The sequence below is a fragment of the Delphinus delphis genome, chromosome 3, assembly GCF_949987515.2.
Source record: "Delphinus delphis chromosome 3, mDelDel1.2, whole genome shotgun sequence".
NCBI classification, from domain to species: domain Eukaryota; kingdom Metazoa; phylum Chordata; class Mammalia; order Artiodactyla; family Delphinidae; genus Delphinus; species Delphinus delphis.
This window is the reverse complement of record NC_082685.1, coordinates 74151273-74168576: the sequence shown is the minus strand read 5'-3', so window position 1 is coordinate 74168576 and position 17304 is coordinate 74151273. Positions and strand designations below refer to the sequence as shown.

At 36.8% G+C, this 17304-nt stretch overlaps 1 protein-coding gene across 5 annotated transcripts in view; it reads left to right on the top strand.

The window, feature by feature from the left end:
- Positions 1 to 17304, top strand: part of PRR16 (proline rich 16) — a 272562-nt gene that overhangs the window by 134161 nt on the left and 121097 nt on the right. Inside the window, exon 2 of one of the 5 annotated variants that reach the window (XM_060008970.1) lies at positions 3573 to 3669. The exons of the other annotated variants lie outside the window; for them this stretch is intronic. The gene's annotated coding sequence lies outside the window, so the exon portion shown is untranslated. The remainder of the gene's footprint in view (positions 1 to 3572; positions 3670 to 17304) is intronic. 5 annotated transcript variants of the gene reach the window in all.

Below are 17304 nucleotides of genomic sequence, written 5' to 3'. Positions count from 1 at the left end.
CATAATAGAAGTCTGGAATACTCCTTTTCTACAGAGCATGAAAAGAAATAGATTGAAAGGAATTTACCATTTGAGTATTGCTTTTTGTCTGACTTTTTTTTTTTCTTATTAGATGAATCTATTTCCTCTGTCTTTATGTCATCCTATATTTTTTACTGCTTTCAACTCTCTCCCACACACTTTTTAAAAAGATCTCTCTCAAAAGGAACCCTGATTTAGCAGTTTTGTTGTTGGTTTGCTTTGAAATGCATGTAAAGTAACACATAAAAGCAAAAAAAAAAACCAAAAACCTGAGATTCCGTAGTATGTAATCCTCTTTGTCATCAATATTATGTCATCCTCTTTGTTAGAAATTTTAGCCTGATTCATTAATTCTTCTTGAACTCCTCCTCCAATGTTGGCAGGCATCACAGTAACCCTTTTTTTTTTTTTTTTTTTTTGCGGTACGCGGGCCTCTCAGTGCTGTGGCCTCTCCTGTTGTGGAGCACAGGCTCCGGACGCGCAGGCCCAGGGGCCATGGCTCATGGGCCCAGCCGCTTCGCGGCATGTGGGATCCTCCCGGAACGGGGCACGAACCCGCATCCCCTGCATTGGCAGGCGGACTCTCAACCACTGCGCCACCAGGCAAGCCCCACAGTAACCCTTTTTAAAATATAGGAATGGCATCACAGACAGGTTATTTTACCAAAGTCATTCATGAAGTTATTAGCAATGTGATATTTGCAAACATATGTGTATGCAAAAGCTGTCTAAACAATGTACTTGACCCAATATTTTTTAGGAAAATTCATGACACGTAGAGGTTAGAAGAATTTCAATAATGGTCATCCATAAGTAATAACACTGTGAACCAGGCACTGTTCCAAGAGTTCCCATTTATTTACTCATTTAATTCTAACAAGTCCATGAAATTCTCTTAAAATCCCATTTAGAGGCAAGGCTTGCTGAGAGGTTAAGCTCCGTCTCAAAGTTATGTACCTAGGAGGTAGTGAAGCTGGGTTTAGCAACCAGATCATCTGCAGTCTGACTCCACAATCTAGCTGTGAACTACAATTCTGAACTGTCTCTTGCTTCCCATACACACGCACACACACACGCATACACACGTGCAACCTAGTATACACATACACCAACAGACACACACATTCTAATACACATATCCCAACACATAAACCCCAAAGTATACAGAGCCTATGGTGTAATAGTTAGAAATATCTCTACCTCTATCTGTCTATCTTTCTATCTCTATCTGATTAGGAAGAAATGGGGCTAACTCTCTTGCTATTCAGTATATAATAAAGACCCCCATATAATGGACTACTTGATCAGTGGCAAATGCTTCAATCCTAATGAAAGATGTTATTTCAGAGGAGCTGAGGCATGTGTTTCATAGCATTGAAGCCAAGATCTTATTAATGCAGTTAAGTTCAAGGAGTTCTGAAATCATTATACCTCTTACTTTGTTATTATTGGAAAATAACAGATTTCATTTCAAACTTCGGTATCTAGTGAGTTAATTCAGCATTTGTGCTTTCCACTAACTAAGAACAAGCAAACAAATGACATTTACCATGAGTAAGTACCTTATTTTTTGGTGCTTAGCCATTTTATACATAATGATTACCTATTAACCAATGTAAGATATTTAATTGATTTTGGATTCAATTAATTTATTTTTATTATTTTAATATTACTTAAATTTTTTGGTTACTATAGTTATAGTACTTTGTTTCAATCATAGCATTGTTAGGAAAGAAACAAAGCTTAATTATAATCAGTTTTATATTAAGAAGATTATAAAAATGGAAATAAACTTCTAATGAATAGGAAGAACATTTTGCTTCCTATTATAACGTATCAATGTATATAATATTCTATTTTCTTCCGTAGGTTAACTGACTAGACTAAGATGAGTGAAAAATTATATAGAAATGCTTTCATATGCTCAAAATCCAAAGCCCCGAAATGATGGTAGCATTTCTTACCTTAAAATATTCTCGTTATCATTTTAAATCAGTGACTGAATTAAACCTGTGACCTGTAAATACTCCAAGGATGTTTACAATGATGACATTAATGTATCTGATACCATATGGAAAGAAAAACATGAGACAGGCACACATAAAGGTTTCCTGAAGGTAGTCCTTCTAATGACTGTGTAGTGACTTTGTAATTCACCATCAGTGCAGTAGCAGTTATGAAGGCAGTATGACCTGAGGAAAGATTGCATTTTATTTATGCACTAACCATTTATATATGGATAGAGAACAGGAATTACATCTAGAATGACAGCATGTGCCTATGAATGGAGTGCTAGGTGAGGCCAAAGGTAGAACGTGAATTGTCCTGCTGTTTTCTTCACACGATAACTTTTGGCCAACTCTCATCCGTATTAAAAAGTAGACAACGGGTATTGTCAAATGACCTCACTAATCTCAAAAAAAGCGAACAAGACAAAACAGAACAAAACACAACTCATCTCCTCTGCTCCTCTGCCTGAATCTTTCACCAGTAAAACCACTAGTAGGCTTTAACCCTTTAGGTGGAACGAGCTTACTAGATAAGCACTTTTCACTTTGCCGTTCTGGGAATTGGCTGTCTATGAATTGGCTCTCAGTGATTTGGCTGACTTCCTACAGAGCCTAGAGGCAACAAGTAAGAGAAATAGCCATTGCCTAAAATTTTAAAAAAGAGGCCATTGTAAGGCCAATGCCTTGGCAACCGGAGGAATAGAGTAGGGGTGGAGGTAGGAAGGGAGCAAGATGGTAGCAACAAACAAGCAAACAAAGACGGTCAGTGAGAGCGAGTAGCTAAACAAAACTTTCCTCTGGTTTAAAATTATGCTGAGGCTGAGCAGAATATGACCTGTCTTCTCTGTATGCAAAAAAACAAAAACAAAAAACAAAACAAAACCTTCTAAATGCATTCATTCAGCAAATGTTTATTGAGAACTGTGTGCCAGGTAGTATGTAATGGCCAGAGGCTCAACCATTAAAAAGTTACAGTACCTGGTCTGGTGGAGCTAACAGATGAATGGCTGAGGCAAACAGAACAAATAACTATAATGCAGTTAGGTAAGCAGCAACAGAAATATGTAAGTACTATGTAGCTCTTAAAAACTGTATGGGAAAGGGAAGGAAATGTTTTTTTCTCCTCCTTTAAGTTCTCCAGCTTTTCTGTGGTTGGAAGACGAGCACCCCACTTCCAGGTGGCATTGTCCCAGTGTCACACCGTCCTGCATGATGTGAGGAACGCCCCTCATACAGTGTTTCTGCATGAGAACACTATGCATGCCTCTAGAGTGGAAAACAACATCCTTCCATCTGCCTCTGGCCATGTAGGAACACTTTAAGCTTACTTCTGTTTTAGTTGACTTTCATCCCTTCAGATGAAAACAGCAAGTATAAGAAGGTGTCACCGTTCTCTCTGGAAAACATGCCAGGGACAGACCATCCATGTGCAGCTTCACTCTCCATCACGGAACTGAGGAGAGCATTAACGCGAACCTACGGGGTAGTTTTCAATCCTCACCTCAGGGATGACGTCCTTTTGCATGTTGATCATATTTATAGGGTTGTGCCCAGAGCCTCAAAGCCAGGATGTGAAATACTGAGTCCATATGGTTCTCCACGCTTCCTGCCCCCGGCCACCTCAATCCTTCCCTCTTAGGTAAGCCTCATATTGTCTCCCCATTTCCCCAGACAGAAATGCTGGTGCCTTCCCTAACTTTCCTTTCCTCCTCGCCCTCCTTATCTCATAGTTCAGCAAGTCTTGTCTGTGCTACCTCCCAAGCTTCTCTACTATTTATCCCTTCCTTTGTTCTTTTGTCCCTTCAGGCTGTCGCCATTTCTTACCTGGACACTTGGGACAGCACCTGCACTTAGCAGTCTTAGTCTTGTCAGCCACCAACTGGTCCTCTTGATCTTTTCACCTGCAAATCTGAACCTGTCGTTTCCCTGTTAAAAATTCCTCAACAGCTGCCTGGTTCCCATAACAGTGACTTTCATACCTGATTTTAATGGGCACTTTCAAATGATATTTTCCTCTTTCAAATGATATTTTGTGTAATCTCGATTACCTACAGTTGATTAGATGTGAGGTTCAATGTATGGGACGGGAATGTAAGAGAGCAGTGACCACAGAGAGATTCTTCCCTTCATGCGTCGCTGGGTGACATAAGGTACCGCGGTGTATCTCCAGTGCAGGACAGAGTGCAGCTTGAAAACCATTGATTATTGAAAAAATTATAAGCTCCCTTGGGTTATCCATAAACCCTTAATTATCCAACTGTCTAAGCTCATTTCCTGCAGTCGGCATCGTCACACGTCCTGCTGCATCCACATTGAACTGTTGCTACTTCACAGATAGGCTGAGTTCTGTCATGCCTCTCACTTTGAGCACTGGTCCATCTGTCCAGAATGTGACCCTCTGAAAAGAACTCCAAGCAACTGGGTACTCATCATCTGCTGCTCAGTGAGCATCACCTGTGCCTTGTCATCCTCCCACCTCTCACCTCTAGACACACTAAAAGTTTCCTTTTCTATATATACGTTCCCACTACATTTTACCTTCACCTCCATAGCATATCACTTTGTGACTTTTGTCTTCACATCTGTTTCTCTAAGATACTTGAGGTTGATTTTTCAGTACCTAGCATAAGACTGTAGTGGCCTATAGTGGATCAATAATAAATATTTGAAACCTGAATGAACAGATAACTTATTTTTTGAATTATTATAATTAGATTTGTTTTGTTTTGTTTTTGCGGTACGCGCGCCTCTCACTGTTGTGGCCTCTCCTGTTGTGGAGCACAGGCTCCGGACGCACAGGCTCAGCGGCCATGGCTCACGGGCCCAGCCGCTCCGCGGCATGTGGGATCTTCCCAGACCGGGGCACGAACCCGTGTCCCCTACATCGACAGGCAGACTCTCAACCACTGCGCCACCAGGGAAGCCCTATAATTAGAGTTAAATTAATTTCAAGGAGAAATATAATGTTAAATATTTGGTATAGTGATATGTTCCTTCCTTCTTAAAATAGAATAAGAATTCAAATGTAAGTTTGTTGATAGGAAAATGATTGAAAGCAAGAAGAGACATTTAGGTAAGAAAACAAAACAAGAAAAAAACCTTAAATTGACATATATTGGATGGGAAACTTTCTCCTTCGGCTTCTTTAGTTTATTACCTGTAAGTTTAAGGCATTTGAAAAGAGCCTGTCCAGTCTCCAGCCCATTTAAACTTTCTCTTCCCTACGTGGTTGTACTGTGAGCATGGATGGTTAAAACCACCACTTCTGATTGTGTTATGTTCAAGTTACATTCAGGTAACTGTTTAGACTTAGTAATGCTGGAAAATGGAATCATGGTTGGAAAAAAAAAAAAAAGAGATTCACTCACTCTTTTGTTTTGGTCAAAGTATTACAAAGCTTTAGTTAATTGTAAAGTATACCGGTAGTGACTTCGTTGTTTTTTTTTTTACCTTAAAATTATTAAAGTGTATTTTAAATATCTATACTAAGAACCTGATGAATATTACAGAATATGTCCCCAAAGTATAAAATGGACCAATGAGCCTTCAATGTAATCTCAGCAGATGATCTCTTTTCCAGGTAAGGCTTCAGTAAATCTGGATGAAGTAGGGGGTGGGGATGGCTTTGGAGCTAAAGCATCTTAGCTGAGGCTGTAGAACTCAGATACCTGGGTTCCAGACCTGTACATTCTCTTACTATCTGTGTGTGTTAACTATTAACTTCTCTAATCTCCAATTTCTACTTTTGGGGAATAGGGCTGATAAATAACTGTCTCATAATAGATATTCATTGAGATAATGTATATAAAGTGCTTGGCTTAATTCTGGGCACAGGGGAAACATTTAATAAATGCTGGCTATTATTTTTATTTGACTCCAATGTATGGAATATCGGTCCTATGAAGAGCTCTGATTTTTTAGCAGGGCTGCTGTGGAAAAGAGGCAAAAGGCAATGTTCAAATATTCTAAGAAAAAGAAGCTTGGGAAATGTCAAATGCTGATATTATAACAAATGATGTTTAATTTTGTTCATGCTCTTAATAAAAGAGCCTGATGGGAGTTAAAGATGTATAAGGCAGATAGATAGTGCAGGTTAACACGCCCAGGGAGTGCAAGCAGGGCTTTCCAGAATAGTTGACAGCCAGCTATTGCATTTACACCTGAGTCAACAGAAAAACTGAATCACATTTATATTTTCATTTAATGTTGTCACTTGGGTCAAATATTTCATAAACTTTTGAGCCGAGGACCAGGCCTACCTCATTTTTTATGATGCATAGTCATATTCATTTGACCTGCCATTTGAAAAGTCATTCCTGTTCCTTTTTTTGAGTAATGGATGATGCCTATCTATTTCTCAGATAGAACATGGCCATTGAGGATATTTTATATAGTAAAATAATGTTACTGGTTTGTGTACGTCTATTGGTTTATACTTTGAATTTGTAAACCTTATAGTAATTTAAATTACTTGAAATGAGACCTTTGATAGGAAAGCCTTCTTCCCTGACTTTCATTTATCATAAAAATATTCATCTCAGCAACCTATTCATCTAAAGCCAGCTGTTGACTAAAATCAAATATGTATCCCCATGGCTGTCTTCTTACTAAGGTGCCTTACCAACATTTGTATGTCTTGTCATCTCTGGAGAGTGTTCAATATTTTCAACTTCTCTAACACTTAGACGTTTTCTATTTTCTTTAAAAATTGCAGATAACCTGGCTGTGTTTATGGCCTGTTATGGAGACAAGACATGAATCCTTTATTTAGTGAAGGAAAGATGAACAAAATTGAGTATTTTTTCTCTTTGTCTTTTTTATAGCATCATAAGTGTTCAACCCGTGTGTTATAGCATCATAGGAAACACATTCTAATTGAGCTGACACTTTAAAGCTCGTACTGTGTAGTGCTTAACAACCTGGACATACACATACACAAACACACAGAAATGAGACACTATAAATGAAAAATATTTTAGTTGAAATCCAACTTTAATTTTCCCAGGTACTATTTTTGACCAGCTATTATGAGCAAAAGTTACACCAGATAGTAGAAATAATGGAGATGAAAAAGACATAGTCTCCATCCTCAGCATGTTTACAGTCTAGTAATGTAATATACCACTATTTGCTGCAAATTACTGGCTTAAACAGAAAGGGGAATTTGAAAGTCACTTAATAACAGGTTCTGGGATAGGTATGTCTGTGGGTACCCCCAGGATTGGTTCATTCAGCAGCCCAATAATATCATCAAGAGGCAAGCTTCCTTTATTGCGCCATTGTGTCATCCTTGGTTTTGGTATCATGCTCACTCTGATGACTAATTATCTGCAGTACTTCCAGGCATTGCATCTTGAATATCAATGACCAGAAGAAGAAAAAACATACCATGTAATCTTGTGGTTATCTTTCTTAAGACAGAGGAAATTTGTTCCTGGAATCAGCCCAGCAGTCTCCTCTTTTATGTCTTATTGTCCACTGTGGGGACCATGATTGATTTAGACTGATTATCTGAGAGGAATAGATGTTTCAGGAGTTGCTCACAGTCCCCCAAAGAGGAGGATAAGTTCAGATTGCAAGTAAGTGTAATACAGACCACAGTGTGAAAAATATAGAACGATTATTAAAATATTATTGAAATAAAAGAACGATGTGGGGTTTAGAGACAGGAGGAAAAATTGACCACAATATCTTTGTGGTTGCAAGGGATAAAGAGCCAAAAAAGTTTCAGTCATGTTGTTTATAGATTTTTAGAAAATATTACCTCTAACTTTTCCATCTTGGCACCTCTCACAATTGCAGCCATTTGTTTTTAAATTATTTTAAAATTTTCCTTTGTTACCTCCATACTGGAACTTCATAAGGATAGGAAAAATGGCCATCTTATTCATCAGTGCGTGTCTCTTTGCTAAACGAATCAAAGAATGAATGCATAGCCTCAGAGAATTTGTAGAATTTTTAGCTTGCAAGAGGGGGACGATCCAGGTAAAAGAGACATCATTAGCAAATAAGTCAAGAAAGCTCAGACAACTGCCTGAAACTTTTGTATGAACCTCAAAATGAAGTTAAGATTAAGGAAAGAATTAGAATAAGCCCCTGACAGAAAAAGCATAGGATGAGAAGTTTTAAGAAGGAAATATTGCCTACATGGACAAGTTTTGCCCCTAGGTATTCAACTGCTGTCCCATACGTGTCATGGCATCAATCGTATATTTGTAGGATGCAAAAGAGCTTTGTGATGTCTTCCAATCTTCAAGTAGATGACAGTTAAAAGATTCCAGATATATGAAAATCTACTTAGTTTTCAAAGAGATTTTTTTAAAAATTCATACACAGAGTCACTTTATATTTGGGTGGTAAATATCAGCCTCTGCTAAGAAATTTTTCTGTATATAATTACACTTTGGTATAATTAACCACTTACCAAAATGTAAGCTCATTTCTTTTGGGTGTGTGGCTTGATAGACTGCATTTGACTGATTCCTTTGACTACTAGGCCTTAACTTATTGACATCCATTGTAATGTCACCCTTCAGGTTATTTCTTTAATAATTCAAGTCTCTAAAAGAGTTATCCATAGATAACTGTATAATCTGTAATTGCTTTTGGCTGACTTCTGAACTCTCTTTAAAAACTTATAATTCTTTTTAATTCTATACAGCCTAGAAGATGTTGCAGGCCTTTGTAAAAGTATCTGAGTGTCATGCTTCATCTTAATATCATTTCCTAAAAAACTTTACAAACAACTGGTATATATGGGTACTATGAGGAAATTACCAGGTTACATAATTTTGTTTGTTTGCAGAGGAGAAGTATTGAGATCCTGACTTAGGTACTACCAGAGAAATGAAAGAGCAGTAAATGCATATTTAGTCCCATTACAGAGGTAGAACTGAGAGGTCTCATTACACTATTAGATATAGCACTTAGGAGAGGAATGGGTTAGCAATTTACTGAAATTGGATAATGAAGAAAATATGAGAAGTTTTTAGGAACACTGCTAAATGTATATATGTATACATATATATATATATATATATACATATTCAGTATAAATATGCAAGCAGAATTTAGAAAAAGTTAATCTACTTTGCACTCATTAGATATTTTTGAACCATAGCTTCTATTTTCACAATGGTGATACGTTGCCAAACCTAGGTGTGCACTATAAAAAAATAGGTGATATTTACTGAGCATCTGTGGTAACTTCATGTTTATTATCTCACAGTAGTCATCACAAAAACTCTATAACATAGGGTATCGCCACATTTTTTGTTTTGTTTTGGTTTTTTTTAGTAAACAAGGATTCAAGCCTTAGATTAAAAACGCTACCAGTGGAGTAGGTAGTAAAATGGATTAAACCCATTTCTGTCTACCATCAGTAAGCTGTCCTACCTTTCTTTACATTAACAATTTGTTAAAATCACATAGAAGCTCTCTCCCTGAGAATGATTTTTTGGAATGGCATTGCTTTTCTACTTCTCTCTCAAAAGAATAAAAATATCTATTATTTTTAAATGAAGCAGTGTGAAGTGCAAAGCTGAAAGTTTACCCAAACAAATATCTCTAAAGAGAACCAACACTAAGAAATTTGAGGAGGTGGGTGCAGATCGAATCAGCAAGGGGGAGGGTTAAATATGGGCTTGGTTGATGGCGTGCTGATAAATGTTGAACCACTAGTTCTCTTGAGATGGGGAGGCAAAAAACCCTGGTTTATAACATTTGCTTCTTTTCTTATTTTCTTGGTGTAAATGTTCCCACCATGACTTATATGACTTATTTCAAACTACTAACCTGATGTCACTGAATGTGGAATTGGGAAGAGATGCATAGTAGTACACCATATGTAGAATTTCTACCACACACAATAGATATAAATGACCTCAAGGATATATATAATAGTACAGTTAGGATTGAAGAGTTTTGAATATTTATTACCTTTGTTTTTAATATGATTAATTGTAATTTTACATAATTTAATTTTTAATAATGTCTGTGTTTAACAATAGGCTCACAAATTCCAAAAAAATTAATGGTTCTTGCAAGCCAGTATGAACTGGCTCCAGCACACCCCTGGATTAGGAGAAGATCTAATTTAAGTCATGTAGAAAATAAACTTGGGAACATTTTAACTCTACCTCAGTATAGTTTTCTCCTATTCTTTTCAAGTTCAGTATGAATATCAGTTTTAAGGTGATTGAACTTTAATGGCATAAGTTTTTCTAGGAAGGTTTCAGTGTATTGCTTGCTGATTTAGATTGATCATTCAGATTTATGGTGTATGACAGTCAGGGCAGCCCACATAATTCAAAGCTAGCATGAAGATCAAGAGTCGTTTTGCCTCAGGGATGGATGAAGGCAGCAGAATCTTTTTTGAAGATCACTGCCATTTCTGTTACTACTGAGTGTACAGGAGATATGAGTTATCCAGTGTCTTACTTTTACTTCAGTTCAAAAAGGAGCATGAAAACTGAGTTTAAACATGAAAGGAAAAGATGTAACTTCAGCCACTGGCCATTTGGAAAATAATTTAAATTACCGAATGCCATTTAAGACTTGAGGGTATATTATATAATTTACAGTATAATATATAGAAAATATAGTATGTTGTTTTCTGGGTTGTTAGGATAATAGAATATTTTACACATTAAACTAGAGAAAGAGTTAACACTACGTATTCTTCAGGCATATGTCCCACTGGACTTATAAATTTTGTCTTCTTATGAGATAAAATGATAGCAACAACTTATTTGTTAATTATGTCCTCAATAAGGTATTCCTTAATACATTAAATAATGTAATCTATTATAATCTTCTATGAATAAATTCCCTCAGCATTCTTCTGTATTTGTAATATCAACTCTTAATAGCATATGGTATGTATTTTTGAAAATTTTGTTTAGAAACTCTGTAACTATGTCTACACATGCAAAAAGAATAAAAAAAAATTTTTTAAATCATCCAAAATTTGACTAACCCAGATCTTCAGATGACTTTTATATGAATTATGTGACTACTTTCTAGTTCTTTCACTTGGCTTTGTGTAAATGCAGTCTAAGACTATTTCTACAGATGCACACTGATCTAAAGATCAAGTTAATTAACTATTTTGACAATCAATTTAGATGATTCTGTGAGAAAAACACATTTACAATGGTATCTGTGTTTTCTGGACTTATATTCTACATAGATATCATACATTGGATCTGTGGTAAATGTCCTTGTCATGTAGGTTTCTATGTAGTACAGCAGTTAAGATGCTCTGCTTTGGAGTTATGTAAGCTTGTTATTTTCTTGTGTATATTACTTTCTCTGTAATATGAAAAGGGAGAAAAAAAAGAGTAACTTTACAGTGGGGAAACCTGACAAACACTATCTGAAGCCAAGTGATTCAGATGAACATCAACAGTGATAAGTCATATTGATCGTAAATACCCTCTGTATGATGTGATGACAGTGGCACTTTACCTCTGCAGTCTTCTTTCCGAAAACGCATTTCCTCAGTCTAACCATGAGAAAAACACCAGATGAATCCCAATTGAGTAACGTTCCATGAGATACTTGGCCAATAATCCTTAAAACTGTCAAAGTCATGAAAAACAAGAAAAGTGTGAGTAACTGTAACAACCAAGAAAGCCTAAAGAGACCTCATGACTGTATGTGATGTGGTGTCTTAGATGGGACCCTGGAACAGAAAAAGGACATTAGGGAAAGACTGAGGAAATTTCAGTAAATATGAGCTTTAGTTAACAACAGTGTGTCAATATTGGTTCACATATTGTTTTTGATTCCTCTCTCTCCTCAAACTTTCTTCTCTCTTTCTGATAATTCCTAAGAGTTGATTATAGAATGTCCCAGGTTGATCCTACAATGTTTTTATCTTTTCTTTCCTATTTTCCATTTCAGTCATTTTATTCTACTTTCTGGAACTTTACCTTCTAATCTTTTTACTGGAGTTTTAAATGTGGTGATAAAATGTTTAATATATGGGAGCCCTTTCTTATTTTTCATTACATATTTTCATAGAATATACTGCCTCCACTAAAAAGGAATATTGTTCTCTCTTTCTGTAAAGATATTCATAAAGATATTTGAGGTTTACTTTTTATCTCCATAGTATTTCTTCTAAATTCTTTCCGCCTGTTTCTCCCCTCCTAGACCAGTGAGAGTGGGCAATAGGTTAAGAAGATTTTCTTTAGCGCTAAGATTTTTCTGAACTTTTCGGAGGCAACTATTATCTGTCAAACATGTTATGTACTGTGGGTCCGGGAGAGAGACTATTTTTGTCTTCTGATGAGTACATTGTCTAGCTTCCCATGCAAAAGAGCAGAGGCTGAGTAGAGGAAGGAGTAGAACATTTCAGAAATAGGGACCAATTTATACTAATATATAGAAATAAGAAGCAAGATGGGAAGTGGTAGTTAGATATAGTTGCAACGTAGAGTGCAATTGTAGGAGTGATGAAAGATGAAGTTAGAAAGGTAGGTAGAGATTGGGTCACAGAGGATGTTTTGTATTCTTTCTGATCAGACTTAACTCTGAGGGGCTAATTCTCAATCTAACTGGGGTTTAAATGAGTGGGAAATCAACTTTTCTCCCATAGAAGGTAGGTAGTCCTGTGCATCTTCAGTGTTCATCTCCTACTTTGTGGTCCAGGATGGCCGCTTCAATCACTGTGTCAACATTTCAAGCAGCAGAAAGGAGGAAAGGGCAGCAGATCAAAAACTCCTCCCTTAAAGATATTTTCTGGAAGTTGAACACGTCACTTATCTTCCATTGGCTACGTGTCCACTGTGTGTCACATCTACTAGTCACACAAGAATCTGGGATATGTATACTTTTGGAAGAGGGTGGCTATGTGCCCAGTTAACATTCAAGTATTCTTTCACTGGGAGGAAGGGGAGCTTGTTAGGGGACAATTCACAGGCTTGTTTAAAAGTTTAGAATTTACCTAGACAGTGAGGAGGGGACACTGAAGAGGTTTAGGCCAAGGAATCTTTCACTTTAGAAAAATGTCACATGGCTGTGACCTGAAGGATAAAGTGATGTGAGATTAGAGGTGGTCTGAGCAGTCAGACAATCATGAGAAGCACCTAAGTACGAGAAATATAATTTGTTATGGCTGTCAGTAAGGGGCAGGAGAGAGCATCAGTGCTAGTGACATTAACAGACTGCATTGATTTTTGGCTTTTTATCTGTAGGGTTGTACATTTGATTTATAATTATTTATAGAAGTACATTCACCATAAACCTAGGCCTAAGTCAAATAGATGGTGATCAGTGCTCTTGACTACAGATACCCCTTCCTAAATTTTTTTTTTTGCCCCTATTTCTAGATACCTTTGTTTCTCTAAGGATGTGTCTTGTGATTTTTTTAAATGACACATACACATGGTGAAAACTTAAATACAAAGATATATCAAAAATATATCTTTCTTTACATTCCAAGTATATTTTTCTTTACATTCCAAAATTCCAGAACATTAGCAGTCCTAATGTCTCAATACATATGGTTTACCCTTGTATAAAACCTTCATACACACACACACATTTCTTTTTCAAAAGTGTATTATTTTCAGAGGATTTCCAATATAAGCCCTTTGGCTTATGGAATTTAGCTAGGTATGCAAACTCAGCACAGCAAAGGTTATTGGGAAGTAGATTTAAATATGTAATCTGTTCAGTGTCCATATGCTCAAGATTGAGCACATAAATATTCTGTGTCTAAATCTAGTCTCAGTGATCTCTACTCCCCTCCAGCATTCTATAATATTAGCACCACTTAAAATTGAATGTGATTCTATTATTTACATATGTGCATATTTACATTATTATTTTCACTATACATACAACATGGACTTTCAAAGTAAGCTAATTACTTCATCTAGTGCTTAATCAAATAGTAAATCTTTTCCAAGGCTGGAGGGAAAATGTGCTTGAATTATAAAACTTACTGTGTTAGGATTATGGAAAGAGGTTACATTAATCTCCAACTTAGAATCTTCCTAAGGGATTTTCACTGTAAGCTTGATCCCACCATATGCACTGTTATATTTCTGGTGTTGTTTAAAAATACAGCTTCTTAATCTTTCTTAGTCAGCCATAGCAGTACATGCAGACCTTTCTACATCAGTTTTTTCGGAGCTGCACTGTGTATACTTCAGTTCCCCATTGATGGACATTGCATATTTTTTTTTGTATTTTTGTTTTGCTTTGTTTCTTTTAGTTTGTGAAAATTCATTTTTGTTCCTTTTCTTATCTCTTACAAGCAGTGCTTTAACAAATGATACTTAAATTAGCATGCTTATATACATGATGAGAGTATATCTATAGTTACACATATATACGTATATAACAAATAGTACTTTAGAGAACGTATATGTATAAATACATGCATACACACACAGATAGAATGAATTCCTAGAGGTAGAACTGAGGGCCAAATGGTATGTTTATTTTTCATTTTAATTCATTTAAAGTTACCCAACAAAATTGTTATGCCACGTGCTTCCACACAAAGATTTCATAGTGCCCCAGGTTGGTAACATAAATGTAAGTTTCATCTGCTTGTGCTGAGACCAAGCAACCTTTTTGTATTCTCTTTTCAAACATTGGCTACCAAACTACCTAAATAAAATACCCACTTTGGGTTACATGCTTGCCAAGATAATTATTATAAACGTTTTCACTTTTGCTATTCTGATTGGAAAATGGTATTTTAGTGATAAGGTTGAGTGTTTTTTGTTTTTTGTGTTTTTTTTGCGGTACGCGGGCCTCTCGCTGTTGTGGCCTCTCCCGTTGCGGAGCACAGGCTCCGGATGCACAGGCTCAGCGGCCATGGCTCACGGGCCTAGCCACTCCACGGCATGTGGGTTCTTCCCGGACCGGGGCACGAACCCGTGTCCTCTGCATTGGCAGGCAGACTCTCATCCACTGTGCCACCAGGGAAGCCCTGAGTGGTATTTTTTATTTATAAGAAATATGCCTTTCCTTATTTGTGAACTCTTCCATTTCCTTTGTGAATTATGACAGTGGAACATGATAAGGGAATAGGTATTGAAGATCCAATGCTAGAAAAAAAGAAAAGCATTGGGAAAAAAAGACCAAGATGGCTCCAATGAGCCATCAGTGGAGCCTGAGTGTAGGTAAAAAGCTGGTAGAAGAACAGAAAATTTCAGAAACTTTATAAGGCAAAAGAGATATCCTTCTCACTGTTCACATCTCCCCTAATTTTCCACTGATAGCACTCCAGCCTTCCCCCATAACTTTGGTCATTTATTGTTTCTGTTAACTCTGGCCTGTGGTAATGATGAATGCTTAATAATGTGATACTTAATAACATAAATGCTCAGTTTCTGTTGGTGATTGTGTATATTGGCTTGTTGACATTGTCTATCAAAATTACTTGTACAAATAATCAAAGGGATAGACATATATAATGTTGACAGGCATTTTCAATGGATAGGTTTTCTTCAATTCAATAACTGACTTTTTACAGAAGAGATTTTTATGGTACTTAATAGTTTAGTGTGTAAAGGAAAGAATAGAAGGAGGTGAAGCTATTTATTCCAGATATATATAGAAGCTTTTGTATAAATAAATTTAGAAAAGGAGAGGAGAGAACAGGAGAAGTGGTAGATTAGTAATAATTGAGGAAACAATTTAGTGTTTATTTTTTCCTCTAACATTTCTTCATTTAATTTATGATCTACAAACTCAGGAATATGGTGTGTTGGATTGTGTATTAAAATCCTCTAGTGTTGAAGAACGTAATACAATAAAACCATGCATTATGCATCCCATGATAATGCAAATTTGCATGATAGTGATTGAAGATTGGTTTTCATTCTCAACCCGGCCCACATTTTTAAAGGAAGGTGGTCTAATGAGGAGGCTGGATACAGAGAGAAGAGTGAGACCCCTTCTGGAGGAGCCAGGCAAATTGAGGAACATTCTCATATTCTTGGTATTCATCCTTCCCAGCTCTCTCCATAGGGGAGATGAGGCAGATGACAGCTAATCAGGACATGCCTGAATTACTGTCACTATACAGAAAATCCCAAATAATCTTGGAACTAAGTATTTTTCCCTCTTCTACATTTAAGACGGGGTAGTGGTGCCAAATTCCAGCTTGAGATTGATAGATTTGGAACACACAGCCAGACCCATAGAATTACAAACCCTCTAGTTGTTTAGACTTGTCTGGTTCTTTTCATTGTCCTTGTAATATCATCACCACCTTTACATGAGTGATTCTCTCGGACCCTACTTACCACGTTATGACAGAGTTTTGTTGTACTTTAATTTCTGCTGACTGAAAATCTGTAATTATGCTCTCATTGGGCATCATGGAGGAAGAAGTCAACTGACTAGTTAAACTGTGTGGCTGACTTAAAGTTATATATTTGCTTGTCTTTGGCTCAGTTGTCCGTTCACCTCTTATGACACCTCTTTTCTTAATAGATGAGAGGTTGAAGGGTGGTTGGTAGCTATTATGTGGAAAAAATATTTTTTATCATAATCTCTTGTCACATTAAACTCCAAAGAAAATAGAAAGTTTTTCTCGTGGTAGTAATTACTCTTTGAAAAAAAAAGTTTAATTACTTATCAAACATATCAGAATAGGGAAAAATAGCTGTGAATATAAATGTCAGTATCTAAAATTCAGTGTAATTGTAACTGCAAATAAACTCTAAAAGGGGCATATTTAAGCTAACATTTATATACAACTTGCCAAAGTAGCTTTTTACCAATTTTTAACATAGCCACTTATGTCATATTTTTGTCTGTTAAAACAAGTGTAAGCAATTTAAATAGTCACTCAATTGTGATGCCTTCCTTGCATCTCAAGCTGAACAAGTGTGTACTCTGTAGATACCTTGAGTACTTACAAGAAGAAGGGACTTTATATCATACATATGCAATATTATATTTTGTTTGTTTGTTTGCGGTACACCGGCCTCTCACTATTGTGGCCTCTCCCGTTGGGGAGCACAGGCTCCGGATGCGCAGGCTCAGTGGCCATGGCTCACGGGCCTAGCCGCTCTGCGGGATGTGGGATCCTCCCGGACCGGGGCACGAACCCGTGTCCCTTGCATTGGCAGGGGGACTCTCAACCACTGCGCCACCAGGGAAGCCCATACATATGCAATATTTTGTGCTTAGTGTTTCAGTATTAAACTGTTTGGAAATGTATTTCATACAATCTACATATATTATGAGATTACCATATGTGTGGTGAAGAAAACAGATCCAAATGCTTTCAGTAGAAATA